Below are 18,268 nucleotides of genomic sequence, written 5' to 3' on the forward strand. Positions count from 1 at the left end.
ATCATGGGCTGGAGTGATAGCACAGCGGTAGGGCGTTCGCCTTACAAGCGGCCAACATGGCCGACCCGAGTTCGATTCCTCCGCCCCTCTCGGAGAGCCCGGCAAGCTACCGAGAGTATTCGATATGCCAAACACAGTAACAACAAAGTCTCCAATGGAGACGTTACTGGGCCCGCTCGAGCAAATCGACGATCAACGGGAGGGCCTTTACCTTTACTCTATCATATTACCTGGGTCTCTCCAATTTTTAGTTGTCAATTACTTCTTTACATTTTGACTGTCTGGGGTGTTATGCCTTGATTTCTGTTCTATTGCTATTTATGAAACTCCCTCCTCATCCTTATCTGTGACAGCTAAAAATAGAAACAATGCCAAAATGAATAAAATAAAAATTATTAAAATAAGATATATTACATAAAATAAAATAAATATATTACATATATTATCATTTAGTAGTTATTAGTAGGTTGACTCAGAGATGTTAAGGCTTTGTTTCCTATCTTATTTTTGTCTTTTTTTTTCTTATTTGTATTTAGTTCATTATCAATGAGTCCCAACCAGTGTTGGGAAAAAGAGAAAAGATTGGAGAAGTGGATAAAGTTTCTTTTCTTTAAGATATAGAGCCAGAAACAGCATACATCACTTCAGTTTCACATTGGCTGAGCAGAATCTAGTCATGCTGTCATAACTGCAAGGGAAATTGGAAATGTGTCCAACCAAGACTTCTGTTACTCCAGAAAAGGGTAATAGACATGGGCATGGGAGGGATGGAACAGATGCTGTTTCTTGCAGAGCAAATTAGATGAGACTATTAGAGGATTTTGTGTAAAAACCAAGAAGAAAGTGATTCTCTATTTAAAATACTACAATAAGGAAAATGAACGTTCTTCCTGACAGTAGATGAATAATATACACATTTTAAAGTCATATTTCATATTTCATTGACTGAAAGCTATTGATCAGATAATGTGCTTCTATCGTATAACCATCAGAAAAGAAAAAAATGTTCCTAAGTAAAATATTGCAAAGTACTTCTTTATCATTTATATATTTTAATTTTTATTCATACAGTAATTTCCATATTTATCCATACACGACATATGTGTATATATGTTAATGTTTCTATTTTTCTATGTATATAATAAAACTGCATCATTGCTAAATCATTCTCAGTTCTTTCTGATGATGTTTCTAAGGAAATTAAATTCATGGTATGTCAAATTAACAATGTCACTCATTCTATTCAAATGATGATAGAAATAGCAGCTACGGTCAAATTTCCACATGAGTAAGCAAGTAATTTCTAAATCACTAACTAGCACTCTCTGGTCGACAATGATTATATGGTGCATCCCAAAGGGATATGTGATAAAATATTAAAAACTAAAGCTTAGTCTTCAAATAAATTAAACACGATGACTATGCATTTTAAAGAGAAATATCTTTTTCCTTTCACTTCACTCATTATTTGAAATTTTTCTTTTAGATAATATGAGTTTTACAAATAGGTACACATGCTCTTCTTTTAAAAGGTCAAAATTCACTTTTGCTTAAAAACAATTATTTTTTATTATTTTATTTATTTATTTATTTATTTATTTTTATTAGTGAGGTACTGTTGTAGAGTTACATACATACTTTTGTGTTTGGTTTAAATCCTTACAAGTTTGGAGAATTAATCTTGAAGAACACTTATGTATACAATATGTAATGTCACTTTTTCGGTCACCCTCCTAAATTATGGTAAGGGGCAACTAGATTTGATAGTTCAAGTTAGGGCCCAGAAATGTGGCACTCTTTGATTCCAGTGGTGCTGAGAGCCATCAGCGTCACCTCAGAAGTGTTTGAGGGGCCTCAAGAGCTATTTCCAGAAGTCTTCAGGGGGCAACACAAAATGACACAGTGCTGGGATAAAACATTGGTATTTGTTGAACTCTAATTTTCAATGTTAGAAAAAAATTATATAAATATATTTTATATGATTATAGACATGCAAAAATTTTAGGGAAGAATGTAAGAATTCATTTGTATTAATTAAATGCTAGATGTGCATTATAATTCATGTGTTGTGAAAGATCAGAAAAATATTTAACATCTTAATTCCTTGATTATGTCATGATGCTTTCCAGTGAGATAAAGACCCTTGCTTTGTAATTTCTGAGTTCTTACTATTAGCAGGATAAAAGATGTGGAAGTGAGGATTATATTTAAGAAATTTTTATATAAATGGTAATAATCATTACCTTAATCATAACTTAGAAGAATGGCAGGAGTGTGAATCTAACCAGAATAAAGATAACAGTTATTATTAAAAATAAGGGAAAATAAAGATAGCTCAATGGACTGGGCATACTGAAGCTGTTGGTGTAATCCTTGACATGAAATAATACCCCAAGCACTGATAAGAGTGACCTCTGAGTACCTAGCTAGGTTAGTGTCCTGAGCATTACCATGCATGAACCCAAAATTAACAAAAAAAAGGGGACATAAAACACAGAATTGATTAATAGAAATTTAATGCAGGAAAAGAAGGTAATTAATGAGCTAGCCAAACCAGGGATAATAAGGCACCCCACGAACTAGCAATAACAGAAAGCTGTCACCTCCTATGGATAAAATAGACTATGTTGCAATATAAAATCAGTAAGTATGAAAATTCAAATTTTGTGTGAAAATTGTGATTCCATCTCACCATAGGGTTGTTAAGGTCTTGTCTAAGAATTTACTAAGCTGTTTGCTTGTCTACGTGAGCCATCTGTGTCATTATTCTTGTTTGTTGAGTTTAGTTGGGTTCTATGTCACTTTCCCATCTAATTTGGTGTGCTCCTACTGGAATGTCAGTATTGAGGAATTGGGAGGTGTCATGTCATCACAAGCAGCAGCTGTTAAATCCTGAGACTTCACGATCTATGGCCATGGTTTCCAACATGAGGGATGAACATGACTTCTGGGAATTCCAGAAGTATGGGGGGGGGTTGGGGAAGCTGCCCAGCCCCACTCTCAGAAGATACCAGTGCTCTCAGCCTGAGCAATAGAATGCCTGAAATTATTTGCAGTTTGATGTCTCTGCAGAGAATATCAGTGAAGTGGTAGAATTGAGCCCTTGGTGTGGCTGCAGAGTGGGGTGTCAGTGAGGCTGCTGCCGGGGCTATGGCAGGGCAGGTACACAGCCCACCTACCTCCTGAGGGTACCCCAGAGTTTTCAACCACAGGGACCTTTGTTTCCATGGGCTTTAGTTACTTGGCTTGCATCTCCTCTAAGACTTAGTCCAGAATCAATAGAGCAGGCTATCTAGTGGGTTTAGTGGGTGAGTCAACATGGTAGCAGCTGTAGGAGATGGGTATGACTGCTGGATCTTCAAGAAGTACAGATTGGGGTGGGGGGATTGAAAGTCTTCAAGTTATTTATTTATAATTTATTTATTTATCTTATTGAATCATTGTGAGAGAGGTACAAAACTTTCATGTTTGAGATTCAGTCATACAATGATCGAACGCCCAACCTTCCAGCAGTGCACATTTTCCACCATCAATGGCCCCAGTTAACACCCCCATTCCAAACCTCCCCCTGCTCCTATGGCAGAGAATTTTCCCCCAGACTCTCTCTGTACTTTTGGGCATTATGGTTTGCAGAATAGATCTGAGAGGCTACTATGTTTGGTCCTTTATCTACTTTCAGCACACATTCCCGTCCCGAACGATCCCTTCACCCATTGTTGACTTAGTGATCCCTTCCCTATCCCAGCTGCCTTCTCCCCCAGCTCATGAGGCAGACTTCCAACCGTGGATCAATGTTCCTGGTCCTGTCTCTACTATCTTTGGGTGTCAGCCTCATATTATGTTATTTGATATTCCACAAATGAGTACAATCATTCTATGTCCCTCTCTTTCTGAATCTCATTTTACTTAGCATGATAGTCTCCATGACCATCCACTTATAAGCAATGCCTTTTCATGATTTCATTTTTTCTCAAAGCTACATAATGTTCCATTGTGTAGATGTACTAAAGTTTCAGTCATCTGTTTTCGGGCACTGGGGTGTTTTCCAGAGTCTGGTGATTGTGAACAGTGCTGCAATGAACATACAGGTGCAGATATCATTTCTACTGTGCTTTTTGTACCTTTGAGAAATATTCTCAGAAGTGGTATTGCAGACTTATTTGGAAGCTCAATTTCTAGTTTTTGAAGGGAAAACCCATATTGTTTTCCCAAAAAGGCCTGACCAGTCGGCGTTCCCACCAACAATGAAAGACAGTCCCTTTCTCCCCATATCCGTGCCAGTACTGGTTGTTCTGTTTCCTTTTGATGTGTACCAGTCCCTGTGGTGTCAGTTGATATCTCATTGTTGTTTTGATTTGAATCTCCCTGATGATTAGCTATATAGGACATTTTTAATGTGCCTTTTGGCCATTTGTATTTTTTTTTTTGAGGAAGCTTCTGTTCATTTCTTCTCTTCATTTTTTTATGGGGCTGGAGATCTTGTTCTTGTACAACTCTACTAGTGTTGTATATCCTGCATGTTAACCTTGTATCAGAAGGATACTGGGTAAATATTCTTTCTCATTCCATAGGCTCTCAGTATTTTGGTCACTGTGTCCTTTGAGGTGCAAATGTTTCTCAGTTTAATATAGTCCCATTTGTTTATGTTTGTTTCGACTTGTGTGGTTAGTGGTGTTTCATCCTTTAAGATGCTTTTAGCTTCAATGTCATGGAGGGTTCTGCTTACATTTTGCTCTGTGTATGTTATGGATTCAGATCTGATATTAAGGTCTTTAACCCACTTTGATCTGGCTTTGTGCCTGAGTTATACAGAGGTCAGAATTCATTTTTTTGCATGTAGCTATCCAGTTTTACCAGCACCATTTGTTAAAGAGGCTATCCTTGTTCCATTTCACATTTCTTGCTCCTTTATCAAAGATTAAGTGATCATATATTTGAGAGTATATGACAGAATATTCAACTTTGTTTTATTAATCTGCTGGTCTGTTTCTAGTCCAATAATATGCTATTTTAATTACTAATGCTTTGTAATAGAGTTTGAAGTTAGAAAAGGTTATGCCACCCATTTTTTTCCCCCAAATGATTGCTTTAGCTATTCATGGGGGTTATTGTTCCATATAAATTTCAGGAGTGTTTGTCAATTTCTTTGAAGAATGTCATAGGTATCTTGATAGGGTCTGAATTAAATCGTGCTTAGGGGAGTATTGCAATTTTGATGATGTTAATACTCCCAATCTATAGGTGTCTCCATTTTCTAGTAGTCTCTTTTATTTCTTGAAACAGTATTTTGTAATTTTCTTTGTATAGGTCCTTTATCTCTTTAGTGAAGCTGATTCTAAGGTACTTGGTTTTCTGAGGCACTATTGTGAATGGGATCGTTTTTTTAATATCTCTTTTTTCTCTTTCATTATTTGTATATAGATGAGCCATGGACTTTGGGGTCTTGATTTTTTAGCCTGCCACTTTACTATACAAATCTATTGTTTCTAGGAGCTTTATTTGTAGAGTCTTTAGAATTTTCTAAGTATAGTATCATATCATCTGCCAATAGTGATAGCTTGATCTCTTCCTTTCCTATCTGCCCTTGATATCTTTTTTTGGCCTAACTGCTATGGCCATAACTTCCAGCATTATATTGAATAGGAGTGGCGAGTGCCGGAAACCTTGTCTTGTGCCCAATCTTAGAGGGAAGGCTTTTAGTTTCTCCCCATTAAGAATAATGCTTGAAGTGGAACTCTTAAAGTTTTCATGTACATAGTTTCCTCAACACACCACCTCCAAAGTGCCAAATATTCTCCACCAGTAGTCTTACATTACATCCAGTCCATCCATAATTTCCTCTATCACTCTACTCATTTCTTGGTATTACTTTTGTATTCTAGAGCCAATGATTTTCCAAGACTTCTGTCCATGTCTGTCAGAGCTTGAAATCCTTTGTTTTAACATTGTTCTTAAAGATTTGTGGGTGGTACCATTTGGGCTTTCTATCCCAAATTTCTGAGATCTGATCTGATTTGTTACTTTTCAGAAAATAATTACTACTTATATAATCAGTGTCCTTAGGATGTTATTTCACTTGTCGCACAGTTAATATTTCTATTCACAAAGTAAATCATTATAGACATATTTGAGGAAAGATATAAAACAAAAGTACCCCTAGAGTTGGTGGGGCTGAAATGGTGGGATCTTCTCATGTGGGTGTGTTAGAGTCTAGGCCGTTTTGAGTTCAAGAGGAGGCCTGCTGGGGTTTCCTTGAGTCCTGGGAACCAAGGAACAGGTCATAGATGGCACAGGAGCAATGGGCAGATAGGGGTTGTGGGTAATGGAGACCCTGATGCACCTTGATGACCAGTGTCAGCATTGTGGGTCCTTAGGAGCATTTCCTGTGTTTTAGAGGAGGATGGCATGGGTTTCCTTGGGTGTGGGGTACCCAGGAATAAATTATAGGTGGGGCTGGAGCAATGGGGTGGGAAAGTGATGAGATAATAAAATATTTAAAAGATAATTGTTGGTTAGCAGAAGAATCTAATATTCCTTGTGAAGTTGCTTTTTAGCCTGGTATTATTCTCTAACAGTCACAGTTCTCAGCATATTATCACTTTATATTAATATTGTGATTCACAATATTAATAGATGGTTATTTTGGTAAACTTCTCTTCAAGGATGAAATAGTACTGGATAAGTAACTATTAAAATAGAAGTATTTTACGTAATAAAAAGGTTGCTTTTTAAAAATTTTATCACAAATATTTGAAAAAAATCTAAAAAATGTATAATTGTAGGAAACAAATGTATTTTAAACGTTTTATAAAGGTGGGACACTCCATAAACATGTTTTGAAAATAATGATACATCACTGTTCATTCTAAGCCTATTTACCAAACGCAAAAAAAAATTAACACCAAGAAAATTGTAATTTACACTAGTTCTCATATTCTTTGTGCCATTTCTAACTAGAGAATGCTATGATGATTTTAGTACTGCACTCCTGGCTCCTTGGTTTAAGTCATAAATATTTCTTTACTCATTTTATAGTTACAGAATCTGGATCAAACAAGGTCACACTAACAAAAATTCTGAAAAACGTCAAAAATTTCATCTCACTCAGAGGCTGTCTTGGGTGCTATGGTTAGGAACATTCTGAGGACAACCTTGGCACAGGAAATTAAAGTATTGTGATTAATAATGATGTCTTTCGTGGATAGAGATATATTATTTCTTTTCTGAAACCCAATAGATGACTTCTATGTATAAATTAAAACTAATTTGTGACATCCTTTCCTGTAGGTAATTTTATTAGTCCAGAATATTTATTGGATAGGAAGACACCAATAATTTTTACTTTTCAACTAGTCATCATGGCTTTGTATCCTTTCCTTCCTGTTACACAAAGACTTCTCTATTGTTGGGGCAGGATAATTCCCCAGTAACGAAGAAGTACTCTTCGGTCACAGTGTGCAATTGTCTGTATGCCTGTTAATCTAACAAAAAACTTTTTAGATTGCTATTTTGATTATTATCTTCTTTTGTTTTGAGTTGTATGACACAGAAATCAACAAAAACTCATGCGCAAATAAGAATATTTTGCCTGTTTTTTAAAAAAAGTAAAATATACGATTGAAAAGTAAAACATATATGTTACACTGGGAAAGTAGAAGTTAAATTTTTAACTACTAGCAAAATGTGTTTTTGACACTTTCTGAAGAATGGAGTTAAATTTTAATCCAAGTTTTTTGGAAAAGGACATATTTCCTTATTTAAGTGTAAATACACTTAGTAATCACATATTAGATAGCTAGTATATGTCAGAAACAAGGAATTATAAAAAGCAGTTTACCTGCTGCATATATTTTTTGTTGTATTAGATTTTCGAAGGATAAGGCAGTTATTATTCATATGAATAACAATCTAGACAGTTTTAAAACATTCTAATTGAGAGCTTTTAAAATGATCAATCAAGTTGCAATTTCTTTCATCTGAAAAAGTTAGTTTCCCAGTAAAAACTTTAGTTTCCCTGAAAACTGCTTTTAATTAAGTTACCTTCTTACTTTTGTGGCATATTAATATAATCTAACTCACATATATTTTTCTCTAGTGTGTTTATTTTTGTCTTTTAAATTTATTAATAGATTGCACTTTAGAATTTAAGGGGTAGAGTTAATACCTTATCACTTAATCACTTAACTTCCCGTTAGTCGTCGATTTGCTCGAGCGGGCGCCAGTAACGTCTCCATTTGTCCCTGTCGCGTGCTAGTGTAGCCCAATGGCATCTCTTCACTCCGGAAACATGGAGGGCCTCAAACCGATCGTTCATGATCTTGACAAAGAAGTCTGAGCATCTGGTAGGTGGGCGGCCACGCGGTCTCTTGACATCCCGTGGAATCCAATCAGTAACAGCTCTAGTCCAACGGTCGTCTTTAAATCTCATTACGTGACCAGCCCATCTGATTTTCGACACCTTGGCAAATGAGACAGCGTCCCTGATCCTTGATCGTCCACAGATGTCAGAACTCCGGATTCTTTCTCTCATTTGAGTGAAACGTGATATTCCAAGCATAGCTCTTTCTATTCTTCTTTGGGAGACCTGAATGGCGTTCTCATCTTGTTTGCGTAGGGCCCAGGTCTCTGAGGCATATGTTAATGCAGGAAGAACAGTGGAATCAAAGAGATGTGCCCGGAGCCGGAGGTTCTTCGTCCTCTTAGCTATTTCTTCGACGTTCTTGAAGGCGTTCCAAGCCGCTCTCTTCCTCCTGCGCAGCTCGGGTGCCAGGTCATTTCTCATGTTGACCTCTCGACCTAGGTACACATAGCTGTTGCATTCGGAGATGGTCGTTCCATTGAGAGCTAATGGGGCGTCAGGAACAAGGCTGTTTCTCATAAACATTGTCTTCGTAAGATTCAGCTGTAGTCCTACCTTTCCACACTCACGGTCAAAGTCGGCCAGCATTTGTGCCGCTTGGCTGATGTTTGGTGTTATTAAAACAATATCATCAGCAAAGCGGAGGTGGTGTAATTGCCGACCATCTATCTTCACTCCCATTCCTTCCCATTCCAGTCGTCGCTCCTAATCAGGAGCCCCACCCTACCCTGCCCTGTCTGCTTCCATCAACCACCCAGGGATCGAATTGTGCACAGGAGACCCACCCTACCCAGATAAATACCCCACTGGCAGACTTCCACTCTCGACACGACTTTCACTACCCAGCCGCCGCCACACTCCAGGACGCTTTCCGGACCCACGCAGCTGCAAAGCGTCCTTGCGACACATCATAAGACACTAAATACCCATCTTCTGGAATTTTCGTACCATATTTGATAGGGTTCAAATATGGTAACACCTACAAGGGTGATTAGAGGTCACCCCAAAAGCCTCTATCCCTCTCAGAAAGACTGGCAAGCTAATACCTTATATGTGTTATCAAATTCACCATCCTCGTCACTAAACTTGCCTGTTTAAGTCTGTAAAATGTCTCCTCTGCCCTTTCTTCCCACCTAATCTCTTTTCCTTGAGTTATACCCAGTTTCCACTGAGTCTAGAAGTTAGTTTTATTGTTTGTTGCCTATTCATTTGCTTCAGCTACTCATATGTGAAGTTATGAGTAACACCATCTTAATAATATGCTTTTTCTTGAAGTCTGTTAACATTCATATAATCAAATTCATAAGAACAGAATTGATAAATTTGTCTTATAATTTATAGTAATTCTGTTTCAGTCACATCTGAGTTTGTTAATGTAATAACCATTGAAACATCCCTAAGATGGGGACTGGGTAGGAGAGAAACTTATTACATTATTATATGATTAGTATTTTCAGCCCCACCCAAGGCTTTCAGAGGAGATAGAGGACTTGGAACTCTAATTACCAATAGCCAATAATTTAATCCATTGCATCTGTGTAATGAAAGCTCAAAAAAAAAATTCTAAAGGACAAGGTTGTAGAGTTTTTAGACTGGTGAAAACCTGCTGTCTTTAGAAGCATGGCATGTCTTAAAAAAAGACCAGAGGTATTTTCTTTTTTTTTTTAAATAAAAGCTGCCCTTTCCCTGTACCTTGCTCTTTGCATATCTTACATTGACTATATCTGAGTAATACCCTTTGCAGCAGATTAGTTACTAGTTTTTTTTTTTAATTATGAGTTCTGAGAATTATCTTGAAAATCAATCCAATCCAACAAGGGAGATCTTGAGAACTTTATATAACCCATGGATTATTTTCATAGGTAGCAATTTAGGTTTGAAATTAATACCTAAATTTGCAGGCATGGGGATGGAGGGCGGAATTACACAATCTTGGGGCCTTTAGCCCTTAATCTAGAGGATATGACTCTAACTGCCGGTAAATAATGCCATAATTGAATTGTCAGAACACAAGCTAGGCTATCCAGAATTTTATGTGGGGGAAAACACCTCAGATATTTGATAATTTTTTTTAGGATTTTTTTTTAGTTGAATTACAGTGATATACACAGTTACAAAGTTGTTCATGATTTAGTTTCAGCCATATAATGTTCTACAAAAACCCTTTCCTTCACCAGAAAACAGGAGTGTTTTAAAGTGTTTTTGTTTTCTACATAAATATATGTCTATATATATATATATTCTGTATCTTTAGGAGTTTTCTTTATAATTTTAACCTTCTCATAGTCTTTGGAATACTATGGTTCTGTGAATATGTACGTGTAAATGCAGGTATGTTTCTTTCAGTTAGATGATAAAAGTTTTCCTGTGATAATATGCCTCCTCTGAGACAAATTTGTACTGAGAAAGATGTGTGCTAGAAAGAGGTCCTGGATATCTCCACTACTGCTGGTCCTACCCCTCTACTTCAGGGTTACACCTGGAGGCGATCAAGGCCCAGATAGTGCCAGGAATAGATCTCAACCCCACACATGCTAGGTGTATGCTCTGTTGCCTAATATCTCCCCCTGGCCTGCCCTGGATATGTTATTAGGAAGCCTCATGTCTTTTATTCTTAAAAGTCACTCACTCCATCACCATCATCATCAATACCATGATTTACGAAGTTGTTCATTATACAGTTGTTTCATGAATGCAGTGTTCTAACACCAATCCCACCACCAGTGTGGCTTTCCCTTCACCAGTGTCCCAAATTTCTCTCCCACCCCCCCCCCAAGCCTGACCCTTTAGCAGACACATATTTATTCTATATTGCTTGCACAACAAAATGGCAATGGAATTATCAGTAAATAGATCAAAAAATCCAATTTATGATGGTTGCTGTCTCTCACAATGGTGTTCCTAAAGTCATTGTCTGAGGATTTACTGACTGGTTGGTGTTGGCTGATCCTTCTGTGTTGCTCATGGCTCTCTTTTTTGTATCTTGATTTTTTAATTTTTGTTATTTGTATAAAGAATGACAATCTCTTGCAACTTCCTCATCTAATTGGGAAAGAAACTCCTAAATCTTCATTAATTTCTTTAAACATCGTGGTGTGCAAAGTTGTTATGACAGTTGTTATGGGCATCCTGTGTTCCAACGCCAATCCCACCACCAGAGTGGCCTTCTCTCCTTCCTAACTACCACCCAATCCTACGCCTTTAGCAGGCAGAACATAGTTTATTTTATATAGCTTGTTAAAACAAAAAGGCTACTGGAATCATAAAAAATACTTCAGGAAGAGAAAATCGTGAATATTGTTACCTCTCACCATGGGATCATTAAGTCTTTGTCTGAAGGTTTACGAAGCTGTTTCTTAGTAATTGAGCCTTCTATGATACCTTTTTTTAAAAAAATTGAACTTATATGGTACTTTCCCACCTAATTTGGTTTGCTCCTACTTGGGATGTCAGTATTGTGGAATTTGGAGGTGTCCAAAAATCTCCAGGAGCTACAGGATCTGTAAAAATGGGCCAATAAGTTTACACGCCAGTGAGTATGGGATGTGGTTGTGCCTGTTGGAGTTTCCAGAAGTATAGGAGCTGTGGGGAGACTGCCTGTCCCAACTTCAGGGACTGGGGTCCCTGAAGAGCCCAGATTTCTCTGTCTGATAACCTTCGTGCCTGGATTTTTCATGGGCATGGTGTCTCTGTGAGATTACTTGTGAAGCAGTGGACTTGGACCATTGGCATGTGAGTAGCTCTGGTGTGTGGGTGTGGCTGCTGATGGATTGAATGGGGTGGAGACTAGGTCCACCCACCTCCTGAGGGTACCACAGAGTTGCCAGCTGGGAGATCCATGTACTCATTCATTTTAGCTGCTTGACTTACATCTCTTCTGAGTTTAAGTCATGAAACTATTAAAGCTGGGACAATAGATGAGTTTACATGATGGCTGCTGTCGGAGGTGGGTGTGGCTACCCCAACCTGTGGAAGTATGGTGGGGAGGGAGTGGGAAGAGGTTGCTTAAACCCACTCATGTAAGACCCCAGAGAAATTCTCATTTTTATAAAGGTAAAGGTAAAGGTAAAGGCCCTCCCGTTGATCATCGATTTGCTCGAGCGGGCCCAGTAACGTCTCCATTGGAGACTTTGTTGTTACTGTGTTTGGCATATCGAATCCATCACGGGGAGCTTGCCAGGCCCTGCCGTGTGGGCTAGATACTTTCGGTAGCTTGCCGGGCTCTCCGAGAGGGGCGGAGGAATCGAACTCGGGTCGGCCATGTTGGCTGCGTGCAAGGCAAACGCCCTACCGCTGTGCTATCGCTCCAGCCCCTCATTTTTATATTATTATTTTTCTGGCTGTTGTTTTTTATTGTTATGGGAGCGGGGCACAGATTATGGTACTCAGGGGTTACTTCTGTCTCTGTACTCAGAGATCACTCCTGGCGGTCCATATATGGCAAGGGAGGTTGATCCAAGTTTGTATACATGCAAGGCAAGCACCCTACCTCTATCTCTCCAACCCCAGTTACTATTTTTCAAGAATTTGTAATGCTCTAAGTGCAAACAACATGTGATAGTAACACAATTATATCTCCTGTTCTTACTAAGAAACGTTTATAAGATATTGCTTTCCCCTCCTCTCTGACATTTTAGTAAACTTTATTATGTTGTGCTTAAAACATGAAAGAAATCTTGAGCAGGGCATCTCAATGACTCATGCTTTCCTTCTGGTTTCTTTAAATTCGGATTTGGAAACATTTATCGGAAATATTTTTGTTCTCTGAACATAGTGATGGTATATATATATATATATATATATATATATATATATATATATATATCCCTGATTGTTACTGACTCACTCCACTGGAGATTTGCCCCCTAATTTTTCGTTGAAATAGAAACATTTTTGATACACAAGGTAATTTCAAACATTTCTTTTGTTTTTCTTTAAAAGGTAAGATATCCTATGAAGGATAACACTGTTTTGTCCTTTCTGCTTAGACTCAGGTAGTTTAGGTTTATTGGGTTGCTCCTATCACAGTGCTCCCATTCCTCTGTGTTTATTCGTAGCTTCTTTCTTTGTGCTCTCTTGACTTGAAAACACTATTTTTTTCTTCCTAAGTTCTTTGCATAGTTTATTCAGAGCAATGTCCTTTTTGTATGGACACAGGAAGACGCGCTTTTGTAATGTGACTCTCAGTGATATTTCATTTCTGGGCGTCTGCTTTCTCAACTTAAGCCTCAGTTGCCCTCACTTCCTAATGCCCCCAAAAGCAGGGTCCCAATGAGGGACTAGATGGAACCAGGGCAAGCAGGTAAGCTATGTGCTACCCTGGCATCGAGATGGACCTGGCCAAAGTGCCATAATGCTTAACTATAAGTTAAGAGCTTGGTCATGGACAAATGCTGTCATGATCCAAAAAGTAATCACTAGATTTGGACACTGCTAGGGTTAGGAATTATTAATCTGGCCTGGGCGCTGTAGTCTGAGTCTGTGGCAAGATGTTCCCAGGAGAGCTGCCCTCCAAGGCTTAATGTTCTCTCTTACTGTGCCCATACAAAAATAGCTAGTATTGATATGTTGATAGTTATTGGACTGATGAAAGGAGAAAAACACCTTCGGAAGTATTTTGTTCTTGAGCAGTTTTGGATACCTTTTAGGTGGTGCTCCCTTTGAACTTGGTGGGCCTTCAGGAAGGGCTTTCTTATGTTGATTTTGCTACCTGGCTGGGGGCAGTGTCAGCCAGTGCTGGGCAGTTGGAGAATGAGAGAGAGAGAGCAGGGCAGTAGGATTGTGGAGAGAATAGCAAGGGGGACAGAGAGAATGGAGAAGAAGAATACAGGAGCAGGCACGTGGAAAGAGCCCAGGCTGCAAGATGGAGCTGAGAGAGGAGTGGGAGAGACATTAAGAGATGGGAATGAGAGGCAGTGAGAGGCTAGAATGGCAGGCTCAGGGAAACTGGGCAGGCGTGTGGGGAGAGTGGAATAAATGGCATCTGATCAACCAACTGGCTTGACCGTCGTTTCCTCCACTGTCTGCCCCATGTCCAGGGCCTGCGCTGGCTGTCCCAGATACTATACAATATGTGTGACTATATTTTTAGATAGTAAGTAAAAGTAAGTAAGTAAAGGCCCTCCCGTTGTTCATCGATTTTCTCGAGCGGGCCCAGTAACGTCTCCATTGGAGACTTTGTTGTTACTGTGTCTGGCATATCGAATACGTCACGGGGAGCTTGCCAGGCTCTGCCGTGTGGGTGAGATACTCTCGGTAGCTTGCTGGGCTCTCCAAGAGGGGCGGAGGAATCGAACTCGGGTCGGCCATGTTGGCTGTGTGCAAGGCAAACTCCCTACTGCTGTGCTAGAAACTTTACAATTTTATTCTATTAATTATTAAAGTTGTACATTTTCGTTTATTTTAGCTTCCCTTATAAATCAGTGACTTTATTTGCTTCCCAATATTTGAAGACAGTGTTGATCACTTACAGGATAACTTACACTTATTAAAATATGCTCACATGTAATTGTGTACACCTATATGAATAGAGAATTTTATACATTCTCCATGTCAAATGTATGTACAAAATACATATTTCTATAAATTTATAATGCATTTATATCAACATTTCTTTTTTTAATTTTTAATTTAAATTTTTAAAGTTGTTCAATAATTTATTACATTCAATATTCCAACACCAATCCCACCACTATTTCACTTTCCCACCCCATTATTTTGAATTTTTTCACCACCACCCAAGCCTGCCCCAAAAGCATACCTATCACTGTCACTATCACTGTCCTGTTGTCCATCAGTTTGCTCGAGTGGACCCAGTAAACCCTCCAATGTGAGACTTGTTACTGTGTTTGGCATATTGAATATATCATGGGTAGCTTGCCAGACTTTGCCGTGCAGACGAGATACTCTCAATAGCTTGCCAGCCTTTCTGAGAGGAGAGGAGGAAATGAACCCGGATCGGTTGGGTCAGCCACGTGCAAGGCAAATGCCCGACCACTGTACTATCACTCCAGCCCATACCTAAATAATTTGTTGTGTGGCTTATTATGACTGATCCACTAAAAATGATCCCAAATGGTTTCCTTAGATGAAGATGTGTGAAGATTGTTGTATGTTACCCTGGAGCCATTAAGGCTTGTATAAGAGATTACTAACATGTTACAGGTTGAGCCTTTGTGCTATTTTTTTTTTTTACTGAGATCACTTGCATTCTACTTTATACCACATCATATCTGGCGTGCTACTCTTGATGCATCAGTGGCATGTAGTATGAGATGGCGGCATTCTAAATTTTAAATAGGGAGCTAGAGCTGGACTTAAATTTTTAACAATGGTGACTTGGATCCAGAGCCATCTCTGCATCTTGTTGCTATCTTCGGAGATTTATTAATGAGTCTCTGGATCACTGAGATTAATACCTTATTTGGTGCAAAGAGGCATGACTGCCAGGCTTCCAAAAGAATAGGGAGATTGTGGGGGAGGCCGCCCATTCTCGACTCAGTGAGAGCCTGGAGATTTAGGTCACAAAACCCACATAACTGAATTATTCAACATATTCACTCTTGCATGAGGCTCATCCTGAACATTTGGATCATGAGAAAGGCAGAGATTGAATTCTGAAGGTTTTCAGCTGCTGGGGTTCCAAGGAGGTGGGTTCACCCACCCCTCCCCAGATAAGACAGCCTGGCAAGGGGTCTGGAGGCATCTTTTCAACAACATTTCTTTTTTTTTAAATTTTTATTAGTGAGACACCATAAGGTACAGTTGTAGACTTACAAATTTTTGTGCTTGAGTTCCAATTATACAATGATCAAAGACCCATCCCTCCACCAGTGCACATTTCCCACCACCACGAATTCCAGTATCCCTCCCACCCCCATCATCCCCCACCCCACCCTGCCTCTGTGGCAGGGCATTCCCTTTTCAACAACATTTCTTGATAGACCTAAAACTCTTTATGTTTAATTAATAACATCTAGACTCTGAAATAGAGGACCATTTTATTTTACTTTTTTTCAAGTGTAATGGGTTTATTTTATTTTATTTTATTTTACTGTGATGCAAAACCAAAGATTCCACTGTAGCACAAAAACCAATATATTAAAAGATCATGAACAAGTGATGTGGGACATGCAGGACTTGATGCACCAACTGGAGGATCAGGTCATTCCTGTGTAACATGACACTTCATTGTTGCTGAGGAAAAATGATTAAGATAACACTGAAGAACTGCATTGAAATGTGGCACAAAACATGTCAACTCCCAGGCATGCCTTCAAGCACCTCCCTTAGAATGGACCTGTGATCTCTATAGACTTCAGTGTGGGGAGGATTATAATTCTTTGGAAGAATAAAACATTTTGAAATTTCACAGAATTTTAAGGCCAAAACATAGTGGGTTCATTTCTCTACACCTCCAGAGGAAAATCTTATGCTTCACTCAAAATCACATTAAGCCTCTAGTTCAAATCCCAGCCCAGCCTTGCGACCACCTGCATTGAAGTTCTTTCCATCAACTAAAGCCAATAATGTCAGTTTGACTCCTGGTCGAAGGGTCTGAGTATAACCCAGTCCAACCAGACCGGCATTATTTACTTTAGCAGATAGAAAACTTCTACAATCCAGCCTGTATTCAGCAGCAATGCCAAAACGGATGTTGTTACTGCCAGCTGTCCAAGCTAGGTTTGTTGATGTTTCAACCTTGTCAGTAACCTTCTGGTAGGTAGATCCTCCAAATTCAGTGCCATCGTTCACATGAGTACGCAGCTCGAAGTCTGCAGCCTTGGTATACAGGGAAAAATTATTCTGACACAGTTTGGATTTTGCTGTATCAAAACTCATCTGATAATCAGCAAGACAACCTTCAAAGGCCAACCCAGCCCAGCCATAGATGGTTGGTCCAGAAAAGTCATTGTCAACACTACTGTCAAGACTGAAACATTCCCGCCTATAGGAGGCCTTCAATTTCCCGCTCTTCTTTCCTGTGTTTGGTACAAATATGGTATTAAGAGTCAGCTTCAACCCGTCAGCCAAGTGTATTGTCTGTATTTTCCAAATGTATTGTCTGTGTTTCATCTTTTGGACAAAGGTAAGTCCATAGTTACAGACCTTGTATTTGGTCTCTAGGTTGCACATTGCTTTCCCTTATCGGTGTAGGCATGACCAGAAGTAGAAAATTCCACTCCACTACAAGAGTTGGTTTTTAGATCTATTTTGACCATACCAAAGCCATATTCTTTGTTGAAAACATCCTTGGCAGCCTTCCCTAGGTCACAGCAAGTCGGCATGCTACACATATCTCAGCTGGAGGGCCCGTCTCCGCACCACTGGGGTAACGCTGCCAAGGCTAGTGGACCATTTTATGTCTTGTTTTTCATATTTAATATCCATATACACATATCCATTGATAGCCCATTTTTCTTTTTGTTTGAGGAATTGTCATATTTATAATGGTGATAGGTCATCATGGCAACTTGATAAGTCACCTTGCCCTGATTGGATTTTTGCTTGGACAGGACTAAGCAGCAATTTGACATATTTGTTTTCCTTTGGCGACTGTAAATCTTTAGTTCTTGGAATGGGGGATGGGTGTCTTATTTTTAATTCATTTTTAAGCTTATGTTTGTAAAATAGAGTACTTGTTATTCCTAAACTGTCTTTCATTTGTTTTATAATGTTGAGTTTTCCTGGTTAAATGGAATCTAAAACTGCATAGAAGCTGTGGTGAGCAGCTTTTCTTCCTTTCTTATATTCTAAGTATATTTTCACCTGAATGTCCAATATTGGATGAGACCCAGTTGCACTCTGCTACACAGGTTATTTGGTCCTCTGGGCATATACTTACAGATGGAGTTTGAAATACTGCATATCACTTACAAACATATTGCAGTAGGATAAGTCATATGTAGA

The 18,268-nt window shown here is 38.8% G+C and overlaps 1 pseudogene; it reads right to left on the reverse strand.

Moving 5' to 3' along the window:
- Positions 1 to 16,404: 16,404 nt before the first annotated feature.
- LOC130020056 (voltage-dependent anion-selective channel protein 3-like) lies at positions 16,405 to 17,693 on the reverse strand (annotated as a pseudogene).
- Positions 17,694 to 18,268: the final 575 nt, after the last annotated feature.

This window comes from Sorex fumeus, unplaced genomic scaffold (assembly GCF_029834395.1).
Source record: "Sorex fumeus unplaced genomic scaffold, SorFum_2.1 ptg000010l, whole genome shotgun sequence".
NCBI lineage: Eukaryota > Metazoa > Chordata > Mammalia > Eulipotyphla > Soricidae > Sorex > Sorex fumeus.